Source organism: Staurois parvus, unplaced genomic scaffold (genome assembly GCF_062004578.1).
Source record: "Staurois parvus isolate SC_StPar_1 unplaced genomic scaffold, SC_StPar_1.0 ptg000025l, whole genome shotgun sequence".
Lineage (NCBI taxonomy): Eukaryota > Metazoa > Chordata > Amphibia > Anura > Ranidae > Staurois > Staurois parvus.
Window position 1 is genome coordinate 10,618,588 of NW_028317821.1, and position 15,957 is coordinate 10,634,544.

Genomic DNA, 15,957 nt, shown 5'->3' on the forward strand with positions numbered 1-15,957 from the left:
GACTTCACTACAGACCCACCCAGTAAAGACAAGCCTCAGTAAACGCACATTCACTATACTGATGATGCTCTGGTCAAAAAGGTCCTGCTGTCTGTCCTCCGTAAAGGGGTATACCTTCTTCCCCGTTTTACAGTCGAGACAGCGCACACAGACGGGACAGCAGTACAGAGTTCCAACTCTTCCAGCCCACTAGAAGGATCGACCTCACTATGCAGATGATGCTCTGGTGAAAAAGGTTCTGCTGTCTGTCCTCCGTAAAGGGGTATACCTTTTTCCCCGTTTTACAGTCGAGATAGTGCACGCAGACGGGACAGCAGTAGATTTCCAACTCTTCCAGCCCACTAGAAGAATCGGCCTCAAACGGAGATTGACCTATGTGAGGAACCAGCCGTGAAGGATGCAACGTCTAGGGGGTGAGGGAACAGTATAAAAGCTCCGTAAGACTTTCACATCAAAGATATTAAATGCTTAATAATTTGCCAACACAGTGCTCTGCAAAGTATGGTAGCGTGCTTCAATGCAGTTAACTATGGACACGCCCCTGTGCAGACATTCTAAGAATAGACACTCCCAGCAGAGAATCATCCTGTGCAGGACTCCCAGTACAGACACCTCCACTTGCACAGACCCCCAGTAAAAAAAAAACCCTCATAGCAGACATCCCAGTACAGATGCCACAAAATATAGACTCCCCTCAGTAAACACATTCCAATGCAGACCCCCCTCAGCAAGGACTAGAAATTCTGAATGAACCCTGTGCCCACTGCTCTGCACCCTTTCTAAAAAAATTTTAAACAGGGATTTTTAGTTCACGTGTATTTCAATACATGTTTAAGCTGGCCAACTGCGTCAAAGTAATCCCTTTCTGGCCAGGCCCTACTCTACTCTGAAAAATAATAATGCTCTAGTGGATATAGGGCAGATAGGCACAAGCTGTAGAAGAGCTACAGGTGCACTTCTGGCTACTGACCTAGACTATGCAAAAAAGGCCCACCTTCTATAGATTCTTCCCAATCACAGAACTCCTCCATTAGTATAGACCCCCAGTAACCACCACTACAAATACCCCTCAGTACTGATACTCCAGTAACCCCCCCTCCCCCAAAGTATAGACACTCCTCAGTAAAGACATCCTTGCACAGACCCTCCTCAGTAAGCACTCCTTCAGTACAGTCCCCTCTCAGTACACATCCACAATACAGATTTCCCAGTACAAAAAAGCCAAGTAGAGCCCCCCTCAGTTTAAACCTCCACAGTACACATCCACCCTGGGCAGTCCACTTCAGTACAGACCTTTCAATTGACATACCCAGTACAGACCCCACACTAAAGACTTCACTACAGACCCACCCAGTAAAGACAAGCCTCAGTAAACGCACATTCACTATACTGATGATGCTCTGGTCAAAAAGGTCCTGCTGTCTGTCCTCCGTAAAGGGGTATACCTTCTTCCCCGTTTTACAGTCGAGACAGCGCACACAGACGGGACAGCAGTACAGAGTTCCAACTCTTCCAGCCCACTAGAAGGATCGACCTCACTATGCAGATGATGCTCTGGTGAAAAAGGTCCTGCTGTCTGTCCTCCGTAAAGGGGTATACCTTTTTCCCCGTTTTACAGTCGAGATAGTGCACGCAGACGGGACAGCAGTAGATTTCCAACTCTTCCAGCCCACTAGAAGAATCGGCCTCAAACGGAGATTGACCTATGTGAGGAACCAGCCGTGAAGGATGCAACGTCTAGGGGGTGAGGGAACAGTATAAAAGCTCCGTAAGACTTTCACATCAAAGATATTAAATGCTTAATAATTTGCCAACACAGTGCTCTGCAAAGTATGGTAGCGTGCTTCAATGCAGTTAACTATGGACACGCCCCTGTGCAGACATTCTAAGAATAGACACTCCCAGCAGAGAATCATCCTGTGCAGGACTCCCAGTACAGACACCTCCACTTGCACAGACCCCCAGTAAAAAAAACCCTCATAGCAGACATCCCAGTACAGATGCCACAAAATATAGACTCCCCTCAGTAAACACATTCCAATGCAGACCCCCCTCAGCAAGGACTAGAAATTCTGAATGAACCCTGTGCCCACTGCTCTGCACCCTTTCTAAAAAAAACGTTCAACCGGGATTTTTAGTTCACATGTATTTCAATACATGTTTAAGCTGGCCAACTGCGTCAAAGTAATCCCTTTCTGGCCAGGCCCTACTCTACTCTGAAAAATAATAATGCTCTAGTGGATATAGGGCAGATAGGCACAAGCTGTAGAAGAGCTACAGGTGCACTTCTGGCTACTGACCTAGACTATGCAAAAAAGGCCCACCTTGTATAGATTCTTCCCAATCACAGAACTCCTCCATTAGTATAGACCCCCAGTAACCACCACTACAAATACCCCTCAGTACTGATACTCCAGTAACCCCCCCTCCCCCAAAGTATAGACACTCCTCAGTAAAGACATCCTTGCACAGACCCTCCTCAGTAAGCACTCCTTCAGTACAGTCCCCTCTCAGTACACATCCACAATACAGATTTCCCAGTACAAAAAAGCCAAGTAGAGCCCCCCTCAGTTTAAACCTCCACAGTACACATCCACCCTGGGCAGTCCACTTCAGTACAGACCTTTCAATTGACATACCCAGTACAGACCCCACACTAAAGACTTCACTACAGACCCACCCAGTAAAGACAAGCCTCAGTAAACGCACATTCACTATACTGATGATGCTCTGGTCAAAAAGGTCCTGCTGTCTGTCCTCCGTAAAGGTGTATACCTTCTTCCCCGTTTTACAGTCGAGACAGCGCACACAGACGGGACAGCAGTACAGAGTTCCAACTCTTCCAGCCCACTAGAAGGATCGACCTCACTATGCAGATGATGCTCTGGTGAAAAAGGTTCTGCTGTCTGTCCTCCGTAAAGGGGTATACCTTTTTCCCCGTTTTACAGTCGAGATAGTGCACGCAGACGGGACAGCAGTAGATTTCCAACTCTTCCAGCCCACTAGAAGAATCGGCCTCAAACGGAGATTGACCTATGTGAGGAACCAGCCGTGAAGGATGCAACGTCTAGGGGGTGAGGGAACAGTATAAAAGCTCCGTAAGACTTTCACATCAAAGATATTAAATGCTTAATAATTTGCCAACACAGTGCTCTGCAAAGTATGGTAGCGTGCTTCAATGCAGTTAACTATGGACACGCCCCTGTGCAGACATTCTAAGAATAGACACTCCCAGCAGAGAATCATCCTGTGCAGGACTCCCAGTACAGACACCTCCACTTGCACAGACCCCCAGTAAAAAAAAAACCCTCATAGCAGACATCCCAGTACAGATGCCACAAAATATAGACTCCCCTCAGTAAACACATTCCAATGCAGACCCCCCTCAGCAAGGACTAGAAATTCTGAATGAACCCTGTGCCCACTGCTCTGCACCCTTTCTAAAAAAATTTTAAACAGGGATTTTTAGTTCACGTGTATTTCAATACATGTTTAAGCTGGCCAACTGCGTCAAAGTAATCCCTTTCTGGCCAGGCCCTACTCTACTCTGAAAAATAATAATGCTCTAGTGGATATAGGGCAGATAGGCACAAGCTGTAGAAGAGCTACAGGTGCACTTCTGGCTACTGACCTAGACTATGCAAAAAAGGCCCACCTTCTATAGATTCTTCCCAATCACAGAACTCCTCCATTAGTATAGACCCCCAGTAACCACCACTACAAATACCCCTCAGTACTGATACTCCAGTAACCCCCCCTCCCCCAAAGTATAGACACTCCTCAGTAAAGACATCCTTGCACAGACCCTCCTCAGTAAGCACTCCTTCAGTACAGTCCCCTCTCAGTACACATCCACAATACAGATTTCCCAGTACAAAAAAGCTAAGTAGAGCCCCCCTCAGTTTAAACCTCCACAGTACACATCCACCCTGGGCAGTCCACTTCAGTACAGACCTTTCAATTGACATACCCAGTACAGACCCCACACTAAAGACTTCACTACAGACCCACCCAGTAAAGACAAGCCTCAGTAAACGCACATTCACTATACTGATGATGCTCTGGTCAAAAAGGTCCTGCTGTCTGTCCTCCGTAAAGGGGTATACCTTCTTCCCCGTTTTACAGTCGAGACAGCGCACACAGACGGGACAGCAGTACAGAGTTCCAACTCTTCCAGCCCACTAGAAGGATCGACCTCACTATGCAGATGATGCTCTGGTGAAAAAGGTTCTGCTGTCTGTCCTCCGTAAAGGGGTATACCTTTTTCCCCGTTTTACAGTCGAGATAGTGCACGCAGACGGGACAGCAGTAGATTTCCAACTCTTCCAGCCCACTAGAAGAATCGGCCTCAAACGGAGATTGACCTATGTGAGGAACCAGCCGTGAAGGATGCAACGTCTAGGGGGTGAGGGAACAGTATAAAAGCTCCGTAAGACTTTCACATCAAAGATATTAAATGCTTAATAATTTGCCAACACAGTGCTCTGCAAAGTATGGTAGCGTGCTTCAATGCAGTTAACTATGGACACGCCCCTGTGCAGACATTCTAAGAATAGACACTCCCAGCAGAGAATCATCCTGTGCAGGACTCCCAGTACAGACACCTCCACTTGCACAGACCCCCAGTAAAAAAAACCCTCATAGCAGACATCCCAGTACAGATGCCACAAAATATAGACTCCCCTCAGTAAACACATTCCAATGCAGACCCCCCTCAGCAAGGACTAGAAATTCTGAATGAACCCTGTGCCCACTGCTCTGCACCCTTTCTAAAAAAAACGTTCAACCGGGATTTTTAGTTCACATGTATTTCAATACATGTTTAAGCTGGCCAACTGCGTCAAAGTAATCCCTTTCTGGCCAGGCCCTACTCTACTCTGAAAAATAATAATGCTCTAGTGGATATAGGGCAGATAGGCACAAGCTGTAGAAGAGCTACAGGTGCACTTCTGGCTACTGACCTAGACTATGCAAAAAAGGCCCACCTTGTATAGATTCTTCCCAATCACAGAACTCCTCCATTAGTATAGACCCCCAGTAACCACCACTACAAATACCCCTCAGTACTGATACTCCAGTAACCCCCCCTCCCCCAAAGTATAGACACTCCTCAGTAAAGACATCCTTGCACAGACCCTCCTCAGTAAGCACTCCTTCAGTACAGTCCCCTCTCAGTACACATCCACAATACAGATTTCCCAGTACAAAAAAGCCAAGTAGAGCCCCCCTCAGTTTAAACCTCCACAGTACACATCCACCCTGGGCAGTCCACTTCAGTACAGACCTTTCAATTGACATACCCAGTACAGACCCCACACTAAAGACTTCACTACAGACCCACCCAGTAAAGACAAGCCTCAGTAAACGCACATTCACTATACTGATGATGCTCTGGTCAAAAAGGTCCTGCTGTCTGTCCTCCGTAAAGGGGTATACCTTCTTCCCCGTTTTACAGTCGAGACAGCGCACACAGACGGGACAGCAGTACAGAGTTCCAACTCTTCCAGCCCACTAGAAGGATCGACCTCACTATGCAGATGATCCTCTGGTGAAAAAGGTCCTGCTGTCTGTCCTCCGTAAAGGGGTATACCTTTTTCCCCGTTTTACAGTCGAGATAGTGCACGCAGACGGGACAGCAGTAGATTTCCAACTCTTCCAGCCCACTAGAAGAATCGGCCTCAAACGGAGATTGACCTATGTGAGGAACCAGCCGTGAAGGATGCAACGTCTAGGGGGTGTGGGAAAAGTATAAAAGCTCCGTAAGACTTTCACATCAAAGATATTAAATGCTTAATAATTTGCCAACACAGTGCTCTGCAAAGTATGGTAGCGTGCTTCAATGCAGTTAACTATGGACACGCCCCTGTGCAGACATTCTAAGAATAGACACTCCCAGCAGAGAATCATCCTGTGCAGGACTCCCAGTACAGACAACTCCATTTGCACAGACCCCCAGTAAAAAAAACCCTCATAGCAGACATCCCAGTACAGATGCCACAAAATATAGACTCCCCTCAGTAAACACATTCCAATGCAGACCCCCCTCAGTAAGGACTAGAAATTCTGAATGAACCCTGTGCCCACTGCTCTGCACCCTTTCTAAAAAAAACTTTTTAACAGGGATTTTTAGTTCACATGTATTTCAATACATGTTTAAGCTGGCCAACTGCGTCAAAGTAATCCCTTTCTGGCCAGGCCCTACTCTACTCTGAAAAATAATAATGCTCTAGTGGATATAGGGCAGATAGGCACAAGCTGTAAAAGAGCTACAGGTGCACTTCTGGCTACTGACCTAGACTATGCAAAAAAGGCCCACCTTGTATAGATTCTTCCCAATCACAGAACTCCTCCATTAGTATAGACCCCCAGTAACCACCACTACAAATACCCCCCCTCCCCCAAAGTATAGACACTCCTCAGTAAAGACATCCTTGCACAGACCCTCCTCAGTAAGCACTCCTTCAGTACAGTCCCCTCTCAGTACACATCCACAATACAGATTTCCCAGTACAAAAAAGCCAAGTAGAGCCCCCCTCAGTTTAAACCTCCACAGTACACATCCACCCTGGGCAGTCCACTTCAGTACAGACCTTTCAATTGACATACCCAGTACAGACCCCACACTAAAGACTTCACTACAGACCCACCCAGTAAAGACAAGCCTCAGTAAACGCACATTCACTATACTGATGATGCTCTGGTCAAAAAGGTCCTGCTGTCTGTCCTCCGTAAAGGGGTATACCTTCTTCCCCGTTTTACAGTCGAGACAGCGCACACAGACGGGACAGCAGTACAGAGTTCCAACTCTTCCAGCCCACTAGAAGGATCGACCTCACTATGCAGATGATGCTCTGGTGAAAAAGGTCCTGCTGTCTGTCCTCCGTAAAGGGGTATACCTTTTTCCCCGTTTTACAGTCGAGATAGTGCACGCAGACGGGACAGCAGTAGATTTCCAACTCTTCCAGCCCACTAGAAGAATCGGCCTCAAACGGAGATTGACCTATGTGAGGAACCAGCCGTGAAGGATGCAACGTCTAGGGGGTGAGGGAACAGTATAAAAGCTCCGTAAGACTTTCACATCAAAGATATTAAATGCTTAATAATTTGCCAACACAGTGCTCTGCAAAGTATGGTAGCGTGCTTCAATGCAGTTAACTATGGACACGCCCCTGTGCAGTCATTCTAAGAATAGACACTCCCAGCAGAGAATCATCCTGTGCAGGACTCCCAGTACAGACACCTCCACTTGCACAGACCCCCAGTAAAAAAAAAACCCTCATAGCAGACATCCCAGTACAGATGCCACAAAATATAGACTCCCCTCAGTAAACACATTCCAATGCAGACCCCCCTCAGTAAGGACTAGAAATTCTGAATGAACCCTGTGCCCACTGCTCTGCACCCTTTCTAAAAAAAACTTTTTAACAGGGATTTTTAGTTCACATGTATTTCAATACATGTTTAAGCTGGCCAACTGCGTCAAAGTAATCCCTTTCTGGCCAGGCCCTACTCTACTCTGAAAAATAATAATGCTCTAGTGGATATAGGGCAGATAGGCACAAGTTGTAAAAGAGCAACAGGTGCACTTCTGGCTACTGACCTAGACTATGCAAAAAAGGACCACCTTGTATAGGTTCTTCCCAATCACAGAACTCCTCCATTAGTATAGACCCCCAGTAACCACCACTACAAATACCCCTCAGTACTGATACTCCAGTAACCCCCCCTCCCCCCAAAGTATAGACACTCCTCAGTAAAGACATCCTTGCACAGACCCTCCTCAGTAAGCACTCCTTCAGTACAATCCCCTCTCAGTACACATCCACAATACAGATTTCCCAGTACAAAAAAGCCAAGTAGAGCCCCCCTCAGTTTAAACCTCCACAGTACACATCCACCCTGGGCAGTCCACTTCAGTACAGACCTTTCAATTGACATACCCAGTACAGACCCCACACTAAAGACTTCACTACAGACCCACCCAGTAAAGACAAGCCTCAGTAAACGCACATTCACTATACTGATGATGCTCTGGTCAAAAAGGTCCTGCTGTCTGTCCTCCGTAAAGGGGTATACCTTCTTCCCCGTTTTACAGTCGAGACAGCGCACACAGACGGGACAGCAGTACAGAGTTCCAACTCTTCCAGCCCACTAGAAGGATCGACCTCACTATGCAGATGATGCTCTGGTGAAAAAGGTTCTGCTGTCTGTCCTCCGTAAAGGGGTATACCTTTTTCCCCGTTTTACAGTCGAGATAGTGCACGCAGACGGGACAGCAGTAGATTTCCAACTCTTCCAGCCCACTAGAAGAATCGGCCTCAAACGGAGATTGACCTATGTGAGGAACCAGCCGTGAAGGATGCAACGTCTAGGGGGTGAGGGAACAGTATAAAAGCTCCGTAAGACTTTCACATCAAAGATATTAAATGCTTAATAATTTGCCAACACAGTGCTCTGCAAAGTATGGTAGCATGCTTCAATGCAGTTAACTATGGACACGCCCCTGTGCAGACATTCTAAGAATAGACACTCCCAGCAGAGAATCATCCTGTGCAGGACTCCCAGTACAGACACCTCCACTTGCACAGACCCCCAGTAAAAAAAACCCTCATAGCAGACATCCCAGTACAGATGCCACAAAATATAGACTCCCCTCAGTAAACACATTCCAATGCAGACCCCCCTCAGCAAGGACTAGAAATTCTGAATGAACCCTGTGCCCACTGCTCTGCACCCTTTCTAAAAAAAACGTTCAACCGGGATTTTTAGTTCACATGTATTTCAATACATGTTTAAGCTGGCCAACTGCGTCAAAGTAATCCCTTTCTGGCCAGGCCCTACTCTACTCTGAAAAATAATAATGCTTTAGTGGATATAGGGCAGATAGGCACAAGCTGTAGAAGAGCTACAGGTGCACTTCTGGCTACTGACCTAGACTATGCAAAAAAGGCCCACCTTGTATAGATTCTTCCCAATCACAGAACTCCTCCATTAGTATAGACCCCCAGTAACCACCACTACAAATACCCCTCAGTACTGATACTCCAGTAACCCCCCTCCCCCAAAGTATAGACACTCCTCAGTAAAGACATCCTTGCACAGACCCTCCTCAGTAAGCACTCCTTCAGTACAATCCCCTCTCAGTACACATCCACAATACAGATTTCCCAGTACAAAAAAGCCAAGTAGAGCCCCCCTCAGTTTAAACCTCCACAGTACACATCCACCCTGGGCAGTCCACTTCAGTACAGACCTTTCAATTGACATACCCAGTACAGACCCCACACTAAAGACTTCACTACAGACCCACCCAGTAAAGACAAGCCTCAGTAAACGCACATTCACTATACTGATGATGCTCTGGTCAAAAAGGTCCTGCTGTCTGTCCTCCGTAAAGGGGTATATTTTCTTGCCCGTTTTACAGTCGAGACAGCGCACACAGACGGGACAGCAGTACAGAGTTCCAACTCTTCCAGCCCACTAGAAGGATCGACCTCACTATGCAAATGATGCTCTGGTGAAAAAGGTCCTGCTGTCTGTCCTCCGTAAAGGGGTATACCTTCTTCCCCGTTTTACAGTCGAGATAGTGCACGCAGACGGGACAGCAGTAGATTTCCAACTCTTCCAGCCCACTAGAAGAATCGGCCTCAAACGGAGATTGACCTATGTGAGGAACCAGCCGTGAAGGATGCAACGTCTAGGGGGTGTGGGAAAAGTATAAAAGCTCCGTAAGACTTTCACATCAAAGATATTAAATGCTTAATAATTTGCCAACACAGTGCTCTGCAAAGTATGGTAGCGTGCTTCAATGCAGTTAACTATGGACACGCCCCTGTGCAGACATTCTAAGAATAGACACTCCCAGCAGAGAATCATCCTGTGCAGGACTCCCAGTACAGACAACTCCATTTGCACAGACCCCCAGTAAAAAAAACCCTCATAGCAGACATCCCAGTACAGATGCCACAAAATATAGACTCCCCTCAGTAAACACATTCCAATGCAGACCCCCCTCAGTAAGGACTAGAAATTCTGAATGAACCCTGTGCCCACTGCTCTGCACCCTTTCTAAAAAAAACTTTTTAACAGGGATTTTTAGTTCACATGTATTTCAATACATGTTTAAGCTGGCCAACTGCGTCAAAGTAATCCCTTTCTGGCCAGGCCCTACTCTACTCTGAAAAATAATAATGCTCTAGTGGATATAGGGCAGATAGGCACAAGCTGTAAAAGAGCTACAGGTGCACTTCTGGCTACTGACCTAGACTATGCAAAAAAGGCCCACCTTGTATAGATTCTTCCCAATCACAGAACTCCTCCATTAGTATAGACCCCCAGTAACCACCACTACAAATACCCCCCCTCCCCCAAAGTATAGACACTCCTCAGTAAAGACATCCTTGCACAGACCCTCCTCAGTAAGCACTCCTTCAGTACAGTCCCCTCTCAGTACACATCCACAATACAGATTTCCCAGTACAAAAAAGCCAAGTAGAGCCCCCCTCAGTTTAAACCTCCACAGTACACATCCACCCTGGGCAGTCCACTTCAGTACAGACCTTTCAATTGACATACCCAGTACAGACCCCACACTAAAGACTTCACTACAGACCCACCCAGTAAAGACAAGCCTCAGTAAACGCACATTCACTATACTGATGATGCTCTGGTCAAAAAGGTCCTGCTGTCTGTCCTCCGTAAAGGGGTATACCTTCTTCCCCGTTTTACAGTCGAGACAGCGCACACAGACGGGACAGCAGTACAGAGTTCCAACTCTTCCAGCCCACTAGAAGGATCGACCTCACTATGCAGATGATGCTCTGGTGAAAAAGGTCCTGCTGTCTGTCCTCCGTAAAGGGGTATACCTTTTTCCCCGTTTTACAGTCGAGATAGTGCACGCAGACGGGACAGCAGTAGATTTCCAACTCTTCCAGCCCACTAGAAGAATCGGCCTCAAACGGAGATTGACCTATGTGAGGAACCAGCCGTGAAGGATGCAACGTCTAGGGGGTGAGGGAACAGTATAAAAGCTCCGTAAGACTTTCACATCAAAGATATTAAATGCTTAATAATTTGCCAACACAGTGCTCTGCAAAGTATGGTAGCGTGCTTCAATGCAGTTAACTATGGACACGCCCCTGTGCAGTCATTCTAAGAATAGACACTCCCAGCAGAGAATCATCCTGTGCAGGACTCCCAGTACAGACACCTCCACTTGCACAGACCCCCAGTAAAAAAAAAACCCTCATAGCAGACATCCCAGTACAGATGCCACAAAATATAGACTCCCCTCAGTAAACACATTCCAATGCAGACCCCCCTCAGTAAGGACTAGAAATTCTGAATGAACCCTGTGCCCACTGCTCTGCACCCTTTCTAAAAAAAACTTTTTAACAGGGATTTTTAGTTCACATGTATTTCAATACATGTTTAAGCTGGCCAACTGCGTCAAAGTAATCCCTTTCTGGCCAGGCCCTACTCTACTCTGAAAAAATAATAATGCTCTAGTGGATATAGGGCAGATAGGCACAAGTTGTAAAAGAGCAACAGGTGCACTTCTGGCTACTGACCTAGACTATGCAAAAAAGGACCACCTTGTATAGGTTCTTCCCAATCACAGAACTCCTCCATTAGTATAGACCCCCAGTAACCACCACTACAAATACCCTCAGTACTGATACTCCAGTAACCCCCCCTCCCCCAAAGTATAGACACTCCTCAGTAAAGACATCCTTGCACAGACCCTCCTCAGTAAGCACTCCTTCAGTACAATCCCCTCTCAGTACACATCCACAATACAGATTTCCCAGTACAAAAAAGCCAAGTAGAGCCCCCCTCAGTTTAAACCTCCACAGTACACATCCACCCTGGGCAGTCCACTTCAGTACAGACCTTTCAATTGACATACCCAGTACAGACCCCACACTAAAGACTTCACTACAGACCCACCCAGTAAAGACAAGCCTCAGTAAACGCACATTCACTATACTGATGATGCTCTGGTCAAAAAGGTCCTGCTGTCTGTCCTCCGTAAAGGGGTATACCTTCTTCCCCGTTTTACAGTCGAGACAGCGCACACAGACGGGACAGCAGTACAGAGTTCCAACTCTTCCAGCCCACTAGAAGGATCGACCTCACTATGCAGATGATGCTCTGGTGAAAAAGGTTCTGCTGTCTGTCCTCCGTAAAGGGGTATACCTTTTTCCCCGTTTTACAGTCGAGATAGTGCACGCAGACGGGACAGCAGTAGATTTCCAACTCTTCCAGCCCACTAGAAGAATCGGCCTCAAACGGAGATTGACCTATGTGAGGAACCAGCCGTGAAGGATGCAACGTCTAGGGGGTGAGGGAACAGTATAAAAGCTCCGTAAGACTTTCACATCAAAGATATTAAATGCTTAATAATTTGCCAACACAGTGCTCTGCAAAGTATGGTAGCATGCTTCAATGCAGTTAACTATGGACACGCCCCTGTGCAGACATTCTAAGAATAGACACTCCCAGCAGAGAATCATCCTGTGCAGGACTCCCAGTACAGACACCTCCACTTGCACAGACCCCCAGTAAAAAAAACCCTCATAGCAGACATCCCAGTACAGATGCCACAAAATATAGACTCCCCTCAGTAAACACATTCCAATGCAGACCCCCCTCAGCAAGGACTAGAAATTCTGAATGAACCCTGTGCCCACTGCTCTGCACCCTTTCTAAAAAAAACGTTCAACCGGGATTTTTAGTTCACATGTATTTCAATACATGTTTAAGCTGGCCAACTGCGTCAAAGTAATCCCTTTCTGGCCAGGCCCTACTCTACTCTGAAAAATAATAATGCTTTAGTGGATATAGGGCAGATAGGCACAAGCTGTAGAAGAGCTACAGGTGCACTTCTGGCTACTGACCTAGACTATGCAAAAAAGGCCCACCTTGTATAGATTCTTCCCAATCACAGAACTCCTCCATTAGTATAGACCCCCAGTAACCACCACTACAAATACCCCTCAGTACTGATACTCCAGTAACCCCCCTCCCCCAAAGTATAGACACTCCTCAGTAAAGACATCCTTGCACAGACCCTCCTCAGTAAGCACTCCTTCAGTACAATCCCCTCTCAGTACACATCCACAATACAGATTTCCCAGTACAAAAAAGCCAAGTAGAGCCCCCCTCAGTTTAAACCTCCACAGTACACATCCACCCTGGGCAGTCCACTTCAGTACAGACCTTTCAATTGACATACCCAGTACAGACCCCACACTAAAGACTTCACTACAGACCCACCCAGTAAAGACAAGCCTCAGTAAACGCACATTCACTATACTGATGATGCTCTGGTCAAAAAGGTCCTGCTGTCTGTCCTCCGTAAAGGGGTATATTTTCTTGCCCGTTTTACAGTCGAGACAGCGCACACAGACGGGACAGCAGTACAGAGTTCCAACTCTTCCAGCCCACTAGAAGGATCGACCTCACTATGCAAATGATGCTCTGGTGAAAAAGGTCCTGCTGTCTGTCCTCCGTAAAGGGGTATACCTTCTTCCCCGTTTTACAGTCGAGATAGTGCACGCAGACGGGACAGCAGTAGATTTCCAACTCTTCCAGCCCACTAGAAGAATCGGCCTCAAACGGAGATTGACCTATGTGAGGAACCAGCCGTGAAGGATGCAACGTCTAGGGGGTGAGGGAATAGTATAAAAGCTCCGTAAGACTTTCACATCAAAGATATTAAATGCTTAATAATTTGCCAACACAGTGCTCTGCAAAGTATGGTAGCGTGCTTCAATGCAGTTAACTATGGACACGCCCCTGTGCAGACATTCTAAGAATAGACACTCCCAGCAGAGAATCATCCTGTGCAGGACTCCCAGTACAGACACCTCCACTTGCACAGACCCCCAGAAAAAAAAACCCTCATAGCAGACATCCCAGTACAGATGCCACAAAATATAGACTCCCCTCAGTAAACACATTCCAATGCAGACCCCCCTCAGCAAGGACTAGAAATTCTGAATGAACCCTGTGCCCACTGCTCTGCACCCTTTCTAAAAAAACTTTCAACAGGGATTTTTAGTTCACATGTATTTCAATACATGTTTAAGCTGGCCAACTGCGTCAAAGTAATCCCTTTCTGTCCAGGCCCTACTCTACTCTGAAAAATAATAATGCTCTAGTGGATATAGGACAGATAGGCACAAGCTGTAAAAGAGCTACAGGTGCACTTCTGGCTACTGACCTAGACTATGCAAAAAAGGCCCACCTTGTATAGATTCTTCCCAATCACAGAACTCCTCCATTAGTATAGACCCCCAGTAACCACCACTACAAATACCCCTCAGTACTGATACTCCAGTAACCCCCCCTCCCCCAAAGTATAGACATTCCTCAGTAAAGACATCCTTGCACAGACCCTCCTCAGTAAGCACTCCTTCAGTACAGTCCCCTCTCAGTACACATCCACAATACAGATTTCCCAGTACAAAAAAGCCAAGTAGAGCCCCTCTCAGTTTAAACCTCCACAGTACACATCCACCCTGGGCAGTCCACTTCAGTACAGACCTTTCAATTGACATACCCAGTACAGACCCCACACTAAAGACTTTACTACAGACCCACCCAGTAAAGACAAGCCTCAGTAAACGCACATTCACTATACTGATGATGCTCTGGTCAAAAAGGTCCTGCTGTCTGTCCTCCGTAAAGGGGTATACCTTCTTCCCCGTTTTACAGTCGAGACAGCGCACACAGACGGGACAGCAGTACAGAGTTCCAACTCTTCCAGCCCACTAGAAGGATCGACCTCACTATGCAGATGATGCTCTGGTGAAAAAGGTCCTGCTGTCTGTCCTCCGTAAAGGGGTATACCTTTTTCCCCGTTTTACAGTCGAGATAGTGCACGCAGACGGGACAGCAGTAGATTTCCAACTCTTCCAGCCCACTAGAAGAATCGGCCTCAAACGGAGATTGACCTATGTGAGGAACCAGCCGTGAAGGATGCAACGTCTAGGGGGTGTGGGAAAAGTGTAAAAGCTCCGTAAGACTTTCACATCAAAGATATTAAATGCTTAATAATTTGTCAACACAGTGCTCTGCAAAGTATGGTAGCGTGCTTCAATGCAGTTAACTATGGACACGCCCCTGTGCAGACATTCTAAGAATAGACACTCCCAGCAGAGAATCATCCTGTGCAGGACTCCCAGTACAGACACCTCCACTTGCACAGACCCCCAGTAAAAAAAAACCCTCATAGCAGATATCCCAGAACAGATGCCACAAAATATAGACTCCCCTCAGTAAACACATTCCAATGCAGAACCCCCTCAGCAAGGACTAGAAATTCTGAATGAACCCTGTGCCCACTGCTCTGCACCCTTTCTAAAAAAACTTTCAACAGGGATTTTTAGTTCACATATATTTCAATACATGTTTAAGCTGGCCAACTGCGTCAAAGTAATCCCTTTCTGGCCAGGCCCTACTCTACTCTGAAAAATAATAATGCTCTAGTGGATATAGGGCAGATAGGCACAAGCTTTAGAAGAGCAACAGGTGCACTTCTGGCTACTTACCTAGACTATGCAAAAAAGGCCCACCTTGTATAGATTCTTCCCAATCACAGAACTCCTCCATTAGTATAGACCCCCAGTAACCACCACTACAAATACCCCTCAGTACTGATACTCCAGTAACCCCCCCTCCCCCAAAGTATAGACACTCCTCAGTAAAGACATCCTTGCACAGACCCTCCTCAGTAAGCACTCCTTCAGTACAGTCCCCTCTCAGTACACATCCACAATACAGATTTCCCAGTACAAAAAAGCCAAGTAGAGCCCCCCTCAGTTTAAACCTCCACAGTACACATCCACCCTGGGCAGTCCACTTACGTACAGACCTTTCAATTGACATACCCAGTACAGACCCCACACTAAAGACTTTACTACAGACCCACCCAGTAAAGACAAGCCTCAG